This window comes from Cryptomeria japonica, chromosome 10 (genome assembly GCF_030272615.1).
Source record: "Cryptomeria japonica chromosome 10, Sugi_1.0, whole genome shotgun sequence".
Lineage (NCBI taxonomy): Eukaryota > Viridiplantae > Streptophyta > Pinopsida > Cupressales > Cupressaceae > Cryptomeria > Cryptomeria japonica.
This window is the reverse complement of record NC_081414.1, coordinates 774,074,318-774,088,797: the sequence shown is the minus strand read 5'-3', so window position 1 is coordinate 774,088,797 and position 14,480 is coordinate 774,074,318. Positions and strand designations below refer to the sequence as shown.

At 33.4% G+C, this 14,480-nt stretch overlaps 1 long non-coding RNA gene across 5 annotated transcripts; it reads left to right on the top strand.

The window, feature by feature from the left end:
* The first annotated feature begins 390 nt into the window (after positions 1 to 390).
* On the top strand, positions 391 to 10,903 carry LOC131026955 (uncharacterized). Of its 5 annotated transcripts, XR_009102422.2 has the most exons (7): positions 391 to 980; positions 3,879 to 3,925; positions 5,712 to 5,816; positions 5,960 to 6,069; positions 6,162 to 6,286; positions 6,707 to 6,812; positions 10,540 to 10,903. It is a non-coding gene; the product is annotated as an uncharacterized LOC131026955 (long non-coding RNA). The 5 variants fall into 5 exon arrangements; XR_009102421.2 differs by lacking the exon at positions 3,879 to 3,925 and having other exon boundaries at positions 5,972 to 6,069; XR_009102420.2 differs by lacking the exon at positions 3,879 to 3,925.
* Positions 10,904 to 14,480: the final 3,577 nt, after the last annotated feature.

Genomic DNA, 14,480 nt, shown 5'->3' with positions numbered 1-14,480 from the left:
AGTATAAATTCAAAAGATCAAATTTTGTAGCACAAATTAGTTGCAAAGAAATAATAAAGAGAATAAAATAGAAAAATTGAACAACAAATAAAAAGTTGATTAATGTTGTAAAATCTTGACAAAACATCTACGGGGCAAGGGTATCAGTATTTTTATTGCTCGAAAAAACAATTACAAATGCCATAGCTAGCTAACACTTTTAGATGTTGCTGCTATCACTTTTGCAATCTAAATTTGCAAAGACGAAATTAATTTTCCCCCTTAAATATTTAAATTAATATTTAATTTTAATTGTCATAAATTAAAAATCAAGACAAAAACAACATGCATTTTCAATAGCGGCAAAAGGCGGGAAATGAATCTTTGTCTTTGTTATTTGTTCTTCCGCTAATCATTCGACAAGATAGTGTGATTACCACATTCAGGGCTTCTGCTCTCGATGGCTCTTCAGAGAGAAGGGCTCCTTCAGAGAGTGGTCCTGTGCAGCTACCAATCCCCAGAACAAAAGGTAAACTTTCCTTAGGCCTGATATTTTTGTCGTGGCCGGTAAACTTGTTGTGAAAAGGTGCGAGTGCAGTTTATAAAGAGTACTTGAGGAAGAAAGTCTCGTCTCTAACATTCTTGCCTAGAACACTTTCTGCTGTCTTCCAATGTTTCATCCTTTACCTCTAGGTCAAGAGCTAGGGTTTTGAGAGTTGCAGGATGCTTGAAAAGTACCGATGTCCAAATGCAATATTTGTTCTCGTATGAGTGTCATTTGTCGGTTTGAATCTTGCGGTGCTTGTTTTCCATCTCCAAGGTTTTGGCCTCCGCAATTACACAGGGAAGGTAGGTTTCAAATTCAAAAGAGAACTTGTTATGGTTGTGACAAGCTGGGTCATTTTGTAAGGGATCGCCCAACGAAGAAAAGGAAGAATGCTGCACTCTTCAAGCTAAAGAACCAACAAAAATACTATTAAACCAGCAACTTGTAATAATATGTAACAATTCTTTTCCTCGTCCTCATTTGCTTTAGAATATCATGAACAAACAATGTTTAAAAATAATGACGATTCACATTTTCTTAGTATCATTCTGTGTTAATTTTATGCGTTTTATGTGTTAATAGAATTAAGGCTTCCATTTATTTGATTCTTGCACCCATTTTTTTTCCAGTGCCTCTCTGTTTCATATCCGTGCCTGTCTTTGCCTAACATTTATGGGGGCTTTTGTTGGTTGCCTCCGTTTTGAAGCCGTTTTGAATAAATTTTACTTTTTTTTCTATAGACGATTTTTTAAGTGTAAATTTTTTAAAATATATGTCACTCCCCTATGTCTGCACATTTTTTTGCTTTTATTTTTACATTTATTTTTCTAATGTATGTAATTTTAGCATCCTTTTGTAAATTTTGTGCTGTGTAATTTAAGCCCATTTCTTGTGATTCTACTGTACAACGTTCCATGGACTGAGTTATTCAATCTGGATTTAGACAAATAAATTTGTGTACTGGATAATGCGACTGAAAGCTAATGACCATATATCTAAACCTATTGCAAAATCCTCCAAAAGGAGCTCAGAAACCTCATATTGCACTTCCCAAGTCTCGAAGAGAAAAACCATTTTGGCTACTTCCTCCTATTTATAGATGCCATGGTGAAAGAAATCAAAACAATAATGGCCTCAAAAGCTCTTAATCCCCTCTCAGTTCTGAGGATCGTGCTTTATTCCAAATGGAAACCAAGGTAAATGATCTTTCTCTACCCTCAAACATTTCCTAGATACTAACTAAAATCTCCTGGCTAATAACAACCGGCGGTTTATCTCCTCAAACCATCAATAGGTGAGGGTCCGGGTTGAAAGCAATGAAGGACTCAACAGCAACAAGGATATGTTAGTTTTCCCACAGCTGCATATGGGCTGGTTATGGTTGACAAAATCATTAATGATGAAAATCAAGAGAGAATCCCTGTGCTTCCAGTGTGTACATATAAGAAAACAAAACTTTGATGATCTTGAATCTCCATATTGGAAGTATATCTGATAAACCGTTCCTTGCTATTATATCCGATCCTTATTTGTTTACACTAGCTTGACTTGGAATATGATGATTATGAATATAAAGGGGAGTGTAATACACGCATGTGTGATGTAAGTAATCATAGTCATGAGCAAATGTGGTATATAGGCATGAGACTGGGGTTGGCAATGGAGATGGGGATAGGGACGGTCAAATTAATGATAGAGTGCCGTAGGATATAAACAAATGTATGGGTATATTGCATTTAAATGTCATCAGGTGGACGTGTGAATAGTTACCAGGAGATTATATAATTTCTGAAAGTAATAATTCTTTGTACATATTATATAAAAAAGAGCAACTTGAGCCCCCAAGCTATAAAAAATTTAATGAAAGATTAGACAATTGCCTAAAAAATGGCCATGAAAACATCTTATACCTGTCTCTTAGCAGCTGTATGACAGAGAAAAATTACAAGTTCTCATAAACACCACCTGCCACCATGCATAAGCACACTCTGACATCGCCTCTCAGCATTGCACCAAGTGAAGCAATCTCAACATTGTAGCCCTTAGGGAACTTGAGAAACCCAAATTCACTGTCTGGGTTATCAGGGGGCCTTGGATATTCTGCATCTTGCTTTCCGTCTGCAAATAGCTCCCCATATTCCATATCTGGGTCCTCCCCATAGTCAAATGGGTCCAGCCATGGATTCTTCTTGGCCTTAATTGCCTTCAAATGATAGACATTCCCATTTCCTTTACCGCTATCTGAATTAGGAGTGTAGAATTTTGTAAGATTGTGCTTGTGAGAATTTGAAGCATAAGAAGAATGGGAGATTGTTGGATTGTTAGAAACAATTGGAGATAATAGAAGAAGAGACACATGCACTCCAGCCACTGCTGCTATGGCATTAGCTTTATCTAAGCTCTGTTGAATGTCAATTCATTCAAATTATGATCAAACACATTTCAGAAATAAGAATAATAATTTTTGTAGTTCTAAACTCTAAAGTGTCTGAAGTGCAGGAACAGCAGAAGTATTATTATTTTCTTTATGATTTAATTGATTTATATAACAACGTGTGGAGAATGTATGGATAAGCTCCCATCCGAGAAAAATCCACACACTCTGTCTGACTGTTATCGTGGTGTTACGATTTTATTGCGAACAAATATAGTGCACTATTTCATAAAAGATCTGAAGTTGGAGTTATAACAACACCAGATGAGTTACAGGTATCATCAGAATGAACTTTTATTTAAGAGTCACTGATATAGTTGCATCTGACTGCGTTTATTATGAGCACGACAAAAGCACAATATTTGGTTAGATCTATATGGAATTTGGGAAAATTGTTGTGTTTGCAATGTTCATCAAATGTGCACTTTTTGTTGTGTTTGCAGCCAACCATAACTTTTGCTTTTTTTGTTTTAATTTAATCATGAGTACATGTTCTATCATGCTAGATTATACCATATAAATGGGAAGACCATTTAGTAGTCTTGAAAAATAAAAATATGAAGGTGTTCAATAAGTTACAACTTACAAGTGCAAATGATCAGAAAACAAAATAATTTTTGAAGCCACAAAAATATGCTGATGAGTATGTGATGCCTATCTATTATCTTACATGATGGTTAAATAGTAGGATAAAGTAAAGGCCCTGATGATCTTTAGCTTCATGATTGAGTCAATGTTTAATGGTTTTTGGGTCGACACATTGATGAGAATATCTTACAAATAATTTCATGTAAAGATGTCTTCATTTAATCCTACTTTTTACACTTGTCCTGATGCTCTCTAGAATTATAATTTTACACATACAGTTTACTAGCTTCATCTCAGCTGGATTTATGAGGTGTCTGTGTACATGTACAGCTTGTGAAGTGCTTCTCAGTGAGAGTGAATGAGTTGGCCTTGCACAGGTATGGCTCACTAACTGTGCCTCAGTAAGATTGTATGAGTTGACCTTGCAAATGCATGGGTCACAAACTGCATCTCAGTGAGATTGAATAAGGTGTCCTTGCATAGATACATTTCACTAACTGCACGTCAGGAGATTGTATGAGTTGGTGGCCTTGCACATGTATGGTTCTCTAACTGTGTGTCAATGAGACTGAATAAGTTGTTCTTTTATAGATACAGTTTACTGCTTGAGTGCATTTTCCTTGTACATGTTGAATTCACCAAGAACTTGGTTGGGGATTTTTATCCTCTTAATCTCATCATTTTTAACTGTTTCGGAGACATAAGTTTCCAGCAAAGCCTTGTTAAGGTTTGGTCAAAATACATACAAGCTTGCTTGGGATCAATCCTTGTTGAGTACCCTTTTTCTCAGCCTTGAGTAGTGCTTGACAGTGGTGATGGGTACCTTCCTTTTGCAGTTAAACTCTGACATAGCTGTTTCTGTATTTGTAGTGCTTGACAATGGTGATGGATACCATTGTATTTGTATGTGTTTCCGTATGGCCTCATTGAGCATGGAATCTTATCTTGAGTACTATGGACATTGTTGTCTTGACTGTCCTAATGTTCACTGTTCCATCCCACTACTTTGCCTCCAAAGGCTAAGATAAGCATTGGAACTCCATCTTGACTGCAAACCTAATGTTGTTATAGGCTTCACTTTTTTGCTCTTTGCTCTCTGAGATCTGTATTATTGAAAGTAAACATTTTCTCTCCTCGTCATGATCTGTGCACGTTGTCAAACTCTTAATCAGTCATTCCCATCCCGAAGACTCATGGAAAGAAGCAGCTGCCCATCTTTGTAGAAGCAGGGTTATTTTTGGTCCAATCTTGGAGATGCATTTTTTTTTGGTGAAAAGTGCTCTAAATGTGAAAATCTTATGCATGTATTACACTCCCCTACGTAGTATGTTAAGTCTATTGTGATACTATGACGTAAAGGTCTATAAGACTAGTGTGTGAACATCCATGGAGCAACTTTATTCTTGATGACATTTAGAATAGAAGATGCTTTGTCTATGGTGGAAATACACAGTTTTTGTGTCCCCCTAGAGGTCATCTTGGTCACAAAGAGAACCCAGTAGCTAAGCTAGGAAAAGTTTATATATTGGAACAAAATAGCCTATAAAGATAGGGGACCATGTATTAATGATTAATAGTTTGATTGACAAATTGTTACATTCTAAATATTCCTATTATATTTTGATTAGTGAATTGCATTTTCTATTTTAAAAATGAAAAAATAACTAGTTGACCTCAATTGAAAACAAAGGACCAGTATTCACATCATGTTATTTGGTCGCGCAATCTTAAAAATCATCGATCTGATCCTATTTTACCCCGTATTCATAATATGTAGCTTTGACTACTAATAAGTCTCTTTTTATTTTTATTTTCATACATTTTCTTAATCATAAAAGATTGAAATATAATATAGGGTGGAGTTAATAGAGTGCTAACAATGGCCTCTATAAATAAAGAAACATTTCGCTATAGTTTTGTAGGATAGCTTTTTGTAATACTAAAATCAGTGTTGCAATGGCAGCCCCTGGAACAACTATTTTCTTCTCATGATGTTTATGTTTTTGATAATGTTGCATGTCCAAAAGATTTATACAGCTTCATCTCCAGAGCTAGATAGAAAGTTATGGTTTTGCTGTAATCCTTCCTAAGCATTAAGTTTAACTAACTCTAGAGCATGTCAATAATATTACTGATGTATCAATATTTCTTGTCTCAAATTAGCTTTATGTGGTCGTCTACATGGGTGCTACTCCAGCAAACATGTTGGGAATTCTCACAAAGCAGCTGCTTCTGTGTACCTTGAATTCTTGAATCTGTATATGGAAGGTTATTTTATGTTACCTATAATATGCTTTCATGTTTTGCTCAATCTAACAAATTTAGCTAACAATCGCATGAGTTTGGAGTGTTTTACTATTAATAGCTCACCATAAAATGGTTACTGATGGTATGGGCTGATATAATTGTAGTATTGGTGACAGCAAGGAGGGAGCTAATGAATGGTTAAGGTATAGTTATGGGAAGAGCTTTGGTGGGTTTGCAGCTATGCTCTCTCCATCGCATGTCCAACAACTCTCAGGTAAACTAATTTCAAATGATATTAGAAAAAAAGAAATGTAGATGTATCCCTTACTGGCTGTTTATACAGATTTAATTGTTGTTGAATTATAGATATGGATGGAGTGGTTTGTGTTTGAGAGCAACTAGATCATGGGATTTCATTGGCTTTCTTGCATCTGCTCAAACCGATAATTTGGAGTATCATAGCGACATCATCATCGGTCTTTTGGACACAGGTAAATGTACTAGAAGAACAAATTTATGGTTTATAGTGTTCTTTTGGAGTCTACTTTATAGTTTTATATGGTTGAGATGTTATAGCCCTATGTACTGAGTCATTAAAGATGGACTTTGTAGTGAGCTCTTAGATATAGGAAGCCAATGTAATTTTTTCAAGAGGATTGATACACTAAAAAAATATAAGAATTTATTCTTTCTATTTAATTTTCGCTTCATCCTTTTTCACCATGTTATTACGTGTGGACTGGATTTGTAATTAGATGCAAAATATAATTCTTAGAATTTGACACAGAATTCTCTCTTTGTTAAGACTATTTGAATACTAATTTTTTTTCAAGTACCTATAAAGACATTGAAAGAGAGATTAATCTCATAATGGTTTAGTCATTAGTTTTCACATTTGTGTTCTGTTGTAGGGATATCACAAATATCAGAGAGTTTTACCGATGTGGGATTTGGTCCTATTCCCTCCAAATGGAGAGGAGGCTGCCACACAACATCAGACTTCCTTGCCTGCAACAAGTGAGAGTCATTCATTTGATTTCATTCTAATATATTGCATAAATATTACTGTAGGCTTGTGAAATGAATTCTAAGACAGTTATAGATCAAGATGCACTGCACTAAGCATAAAATCAGATATGCTATTATAGATTGATGCACTGCACTTGAACCATTTGAATTTTTAGTTGAAGTTGTAAATATATTAGCAACACATTTTCAAATGAAGAATATTTAACAGTAGTGTCATCTTAAAAGTATACAAACTTGTTCATGTTTTGAACAACTTTGATTACCTTTGTTAACCATTATCCATAATAAAATGTTTTTCATAGTTCTATCAATAAAGAAGGTGAAGTCATTTGCAATGATTTTTGTGATCAAAACCTTCATGGACTCAGAAACAATTTTTGCAATCAACACTCAACTTTTTACATTCAACAAAATCTCTACAGTTGATCCTTCTAACTGTTGCCTTGACCATGAACTGCTTATTTCTCTCTGTCATAATTGTTGTTTACTCCTTGGATTATGCTTTGAAATCATTGAAAACGTGGCTCTTATTTCTCTTTAAACTGCTGTTCAGACTGAAGGAAAATCTTATTCTTGGCGGCCATGGAGGGAATCGTGTGAAGCTAGGGCTTCAGAATTAGTCTCCTCCTTCTAACTACAGTTAGGGCAGCCTTTTGAGTATTTTGAATGAATAAAAGAACTGAAATTCCCTCCTGACTCTTGGCTTTACAACGACCATATTATTGCTTATATCAGGTATCTACCCCAACATCAAGACCTATTACATTCCCATGCTCTGTTTTAGACTTACAAGATTATACAGTAGATTCAAAAGCTTCCCTTCATTTCACTAAATCTTCAAAATCATTCAACTTTTCTCCATATTTTCTCCTCCCTTCCCTTCCAGATCATCAAATCTATGTAACCAGTTTTGTTTTGTTTGTCTCTGTTATGAAGATGATGCAGAATTATACTTGTAATCTAATGCTTCTCTTACTTTGTTATACTCTGTCTCCCTTCCACAGAACGTTAGGGTTGATTTTCAGCATGCCTTTGCATATGTACATTAGACCTTATTACATATGAACTGCAAATCAAACTCAGGATCTCTCAACCTGGATTAAAAAACTTGTAATCGCCTAAACAATTAAGCAGCAAGCTAATAAAAGAATAAAAAACATACATTAAATTATTGTTCCTTGGTTGAAAATTCAAGACAAAAGAAATCCATTTCGACTCATAGTAAACATATCAGCAGCATCCTCTTGAGCAGGACATCATTTTTTTCCCTTTGTTAATATCTAATATCAATCAACTACCTAGACCTCAATCCAGCAATTTCATTGGAACAGTAAGATACATTAACGTGCTCTGTTTGGCAGTAATGTCAATTTTTAAGATCTTACTTGAAACATTATCTATTTTAATCCATTGACTAAACTATTTCACTTAAAATTATCATGTCATAGGTTAGGATATCCCTATTGTGTGGCAAGGAATAAAGAGATAATTTATGGTTTAACAGTATGACATAATTGATAATATAGCTTTGAGTACTCATGAGATACTTTTGAGTTAGTCACGGGATAATTAGTCTCCTCATTGTAGCCTTTGTGTTAGAATGTTACCCTTGTATGATGTTCATGGACTGTTTTGAAACTGTATTATACCTCCCATGTTGACTATCTCATGGACCTAATACATAGTGAAGCATCACTACTATTCCCTCTATTAGTCTATATTTTTCCACTGTCAACTGTCATCTTCAATGGTGTTGTATTCTTGACACCGTAGATATGGGTTCATAGTTGTCCATTAACTTTCTTTCCCATCCATATGACTATCATTTTTGGTCCTGCCCTTTGTATGCATCATAGCCTGCATTGTCTCTACCACTATGACCTCTATTTGCCTTTGGATTGGAACCCTTAATGAGGAAACAAGTTGTCCTTCATTTTCATTGTTGATCATCTCTCCACACTAATGATTTTAACCAGAAATTTCTCCTTAGCTATCGTAAATTATTTTTGTATGTAATATGACAAGTTATTTATGATGATTTGTTGCATTGTAATTCATTGATAATTTTTATATTCATGATCCTTGTCTCAACGTATTAAATGAAAAAAAACTAAAATTGATGGTTTTGTGTTATTTAGGAATCTATCAAATAATAGACTAATAATTTGCTTGGTTGTTTTAGAGTCATGGATAATTTTAGCATATCTAAACAAATTTCTGATCTTATTCTCCTCATCACCTTCAATTGAAACTTGATAGAACCTCTATGAATCACTTCTGAACTCAAAAGTTGATTCACTTTTTTTGAAAGCATTCATTTAGTTTGGAACTTCAGCAAAATAAATATTCATTCCTTCCATCAAAGAATGTGATGCTTAGGAATACTCACTGGATCTAGAAGTTAGAGACACCGTGAGTGATGTTAGACTGATATTAAAAGTAGATTTATAAGTCGTTATTTATCTTGATACGGTGATTTGGGATCCTAAGATAACAATCCATAGGTCTTTCTAAAGAAGTATTTTTAATCACATGGATTGTTTAAGCTTGATCACATTAAGGAATACCTAATTGCTTGAGACCTTTTAAGAAACAGACATGTAGAAAACTTATTAAAGTGGTTTATATCAAACCATTTTTATAGAATTAACAAAACTAATATCTAAAAAAAGAAACATTGATATTATTCTCAGTTTAGGAAGTGGCTCATTTAAGGTTGTGCAGGTCTTTGTGCGCCATAAACTTGGTCATTTTTTTCCTTATATTTTTTAATGCCTTAGAATGCTTCTCCCTAACTAGCTGGCTATCTGATAAATTGCGCATTTCTTTCCAAAATTGAGAGTACATGTGGATGACAAGGCCTCTGCCTTAAACTTTGTCCAGACTCGTGAAAGTAGAAATATGATTTATCATGTCTTATTCATTCTAATGGTTTTTACTAAAGCGCAAACCTTTCATAGGGATAATTTGGATTGATTACATAGGTCAATTGTTATAAGTTTTTTTTTTGTTTTTTGTTTTGCTTTAATATGGAAATAGATATTCAAAAGCTAAAATATACCATTGGTGGCTGGATATATCACTGGTGGAAATAGCTTAAGTCAATTTTCAGTACTTTACCTAAACAACCAACAAATTCTTGTTTTCACTAGACTAGATGATTTAGTTAAGCACTTGAATACACTACCATCTTAGGATACCACATCATTTGATCTGGACAAAAGTGTAAAAGAGAATGTATGACTGCTATTTAGGCTCTGCTAGTTGTGAATTGAAACGAATCTAGATGTTTCTCTTTGTAGTATCTCATTTTTCCTTAAAGTGAATTTATTTCTCATCTGGGACAAATATATATTTGATATCTAGCTTGCTACTTATTTAGATTGAATTCATTTCATGTAAATCATTACTGTTTAGTTGTGCAACCAATGGGGTTTCAAGATCCATTTGTATTTCAACAAGTTTGATTTGCTATCTGCGGTGACTATATGCTAACCATTGGAATCAAATCTTATTAGAGTATTTAGTCTTTGTCGTATCTCATTTTTCTTTAAAATGAATTTATCTCTCATCTGAGACAAATATATATTTGATATCTGGCTTGCCACTTATTTAGATTGAATTCATTTCATGTAAATCATTACTGTTTAGTTGTGCAACCAATGGGGTTTTAAGGTCCATTTGTATTTCAGCAAGTTTGATTTTCTATCTGCAGTGACTATATGCTAAGAGTTGGAATTCATCTGGCTTGTTGTGGTCATGGTATACAAAATAAGTGTTTGAAGGTGAGCTAACTACATCCTCACAAACTACCTTTCATATTATAGTCATTTCACATCTCAGGTTTAACAAATTTAATATCCATACGATGATTTGTTTTGATTATTCTAAAATCACTAAAACTTTGTGCTTCGCAAGAAAATGGTAATATTAGAAACATCAATCTTTGATGAGAAAGTTGATTTGGGAATTCAATTTCCCTTGTACGATGGCCGCATTTCACTGTATATGGTTTTGCATGGAGTAAGATGATTGATATAGAATTACGTCATATTATTAGTGGTATATTGACCTGCATGATTGACAAGAGGTACTCATTATTTTGTGTACTACATAATTTTTTATATTTTTAAAATTACTAAATTATGCTCTAAACATTAGAAATGCTATGTTTTAGTAGAATCAAAATGCAGTTTGGAGAATCATTGAACCAGAAAAGTATTTCAGTCTGAATTTCAAAAAGAAAATTCATTTTTAAGAAATTTTGTTCTGACCAGGGAAAACTGGAGAATAATCTTACTCTTAAGCATAATGACAAAATGTTCTATATGTTTTGATGAAATAAAAGGTGGAATTTCAAATTCAACCGATTAAAATTTAAGTTTTGATTAATAAAAATGGGATAGCCAATTAAACTATAAGTTAAGCAACTATTCAGCACAAAAGGAAAGTTGTCATGATATAGGGAATTAAGGTCTTTCTTTTAAAATTGATTGTGGTTCGCTTATCCAAAATGTCCTTTTTGTGGCAGTGGGTTTTGTTACAACCATTGCATGCCTCTTTTATATTGCTTAGGCACTTTTTGGCTATTTGCTGGTTGTAAACATTGTCCATTTTTTTTGTTTTGCTAAGTCGAGCATTTTGTAATGTCTATTTTATTATTCCTTAATAGCCAGTTAGTTCTTATCTTGCAGTTTTTACTGCAACTCATTTGTGATCTACATTATTTTAATGAAAAAAAGTATGAAATTTCTTTAATAATGAAGGAAATACTTGTACATGAAAGGATTAAATGAATTAGCAAAAGGGTCTTGGTCCATAAAATTTTGATCAATAATGTTACTTAGATAGGAATACAAATTGCCAAATCATTGTATTTTTATTTTCAAGTTCATTTTTTTAGTTTTCATTCAAAGATTCTAATATTTCTAAATGTATGCTTAAAAATAGTTATATTTGTTTGATAAATTATGTGATAACAAAAAATTATGTGGATATGTTTGATAGTTATATTTTTTTGTGGATGTGTAAATATTTTTAATTAATAGAAATCGATAGACATATTCGTTAAAAAAAGATGTTATTTTTTATTTTATAAAAAACTTGATAATATTTTTTATTAACTTGACATATTTTTTGAATATATGAATTTTGATTTTTTAAATTTAAAAGAAAATGTAATCAATTATAAATCATAGGAAGCAACGTTAACTTGATTTTTAATGTTTTAGAAGAGCCACTCAAAAATCTAGAGGAAATTTTTTTTTTTTAAATGGGGGAATGACATGTACCATTCAAGCAATGACATGGATGTTATGACAAGTTTTACAAGCCACGTGCAATCTTTTTCATTTCCTCAAAACACTTGAAATGTGACAAGGTCACTTTTCAAATTATCTTGGTTGTCTAATCTAGGAGAATCTAGGGTGGAAGAGAAATCTTGCACAACTCAGTAAATATTGTTTAATTTTTCACTAAGGGTTAATAATGGCAAGGTTACCAGTTTTAGTAAGTTGCAATTTTACATGAAATCTGACATAGACTTCTTAAATGGTGAATTGAAGCCAATCATGAAGTAATTATCCTAATATCTTGTGGCATTCAAGAGATATTTGATTTTTCTAGCAAATTTCTCCAATAAAACTTTCAAAGTATTTTTTAGGGCCTTAGAGGCTTTGGATGGGCTCAAAAGTTGACCAAAGTCTGCATCAACAAGCATTGTTGTTATAGTTCTCCTTATAAACTTTCCAAAGATGTATGATGATTGAAGATCCAACAATCAATTTGAAAGTTATGGCCCCTAGAGCTTCACATATCATAAATTTAATAAAATATTTTCTTAAGTTGAAAGTTGGCCGGTTAGATTTTTGGTGTCAAAAAATAGAAGATTCCACTTTGAGCTAGAATATTCTATGATGCTTATACAATCCAGATAAAGAAGGTGAATTGGAGTACCAAAAAGTTAGTTCCTGTAGTGTAGATAGTAGCTCTAGCAAGTGTAGATTAGTATAATGAGAAATATTATGTGGTTGTAGTATGTTGTTTTATGAATTTTTCATTTTTATATCATTGAGATAATAGAAAGCAAGTGCTTTGTTTCTTGCATTTTTCTTCTAATTTCTTTGTTTTTGTTGAGTGTTGTTGGAAGTACTCGTTGTTGTGGTTGTCATTGATGTCAAACTTCTTGTTGCAGATAGTTGATGGTCCAAAAAGTCTGTGGTGTAAAGATATTTTGTTGTAATTGATGTTACAGTTATTCTGTTATTTGTTCTAAAAGTGTTCAAGTCCAAGACGTGTTGCTATTGTTGTTTGGTGTTGTTATCTTCTTTGGTTACATTTTTTGGCATTTTAGATATGTTAGTTTTGGGGTCCAGAAATATCTTTGTGCTCTCCAAGTGTTGTAGTATATTTCATTATAGGATGTGATATCTTGTGTAGATCCTACCTTTTGCTCTAGATATGATTTGTTGAAAGTAATTCAATGTGTTATGGGTCTCATCGTAGATTGTGGAGATCTAAATAAGAGTAATTTGTATTGGAGAATATGTTTTGGCCCATTAATTGTCTATATGGACATGTTTCATATTGGAATGTGGTGAGTTATATTTTGATGTTTGTTGATCAGTGGATTAATCTTAGGGAGATGTGTTTTGGTCCCCTCTTTCTCTTGGAGTGGATCAACATGTGTGTTTTTGGTCCAAAAGGTGTATTTTGTTTCAGGCCAACTTCGTTCAAGTTTTGATGATCTATCTTGTATATAAAGAATTTATGTGATTGTGTCATATGTATGTATGGCAGAGAGTGTGATGTAGAGATAGTGAGTCAAATTTAGTGAAGAGCAAAGAAGAGTTGTGTTTGAATAATATGCAAGCTGTTTGGAACTATGGCATTAATATGAGACAATGTGTTGACAGATGAGGTTTGGGTTGTGTGTGTTGATGTTGGTTGCTTGATGTAGAGTTCAAGGATAGATTTATGATCAAGAGATCCCACTTTTCAAATCAATTTGTTGCATCTTTCTTTGTTGTAGTTAGCATCAAGTTTGCAAGTCATTTTTGTATCTTGCCCGAAGAGCAGTTAGCCTTGGTCTGCAAGTCCTAAGTAGTGATTTCTTTCATTTTAATCAAATATACATAGTGGATATATATTTTGTGGGCAAGTGCTCACAGTGGTTTTTCATTGTTATGGGTTTTCCATGTACAAAATCTTGGCGTTGATGTGTTGGTTTTTGTTGCTAATTAATTATTTGTGTTGCGATAAGTTTTTGTTTACACTGATTCACCCCCACCTCTTAGTCCTACCTTCGGTTTAACAATAGGTATCAGAGTAGGGTTCCTCTTAAGTAAGCTTAACCATGTGAAGTAGATCCGATATGGCATAGGACATGCATTGCAAAGTTCCAATATTCGATGGCATAAGCTTTCCATATTAGAAGGAGAGAATTGAAGCACATTTGGAGACATTATGGAGGCACACCATTTAAACTAGATATACACCCCCACCAAGTGGTGCTCGAACTTCAGATGAGAAAAAGTTACAAGAGACTAATGCAAAAGCTAGAGCTATAATTTCCAGTTGTATAAAGTGTTTGTAAGAGTAAGAGGATTAAAGGAAGCGAAAGTTGTATGTAACAAGTTGTGTTTGGCATTTGAAGGA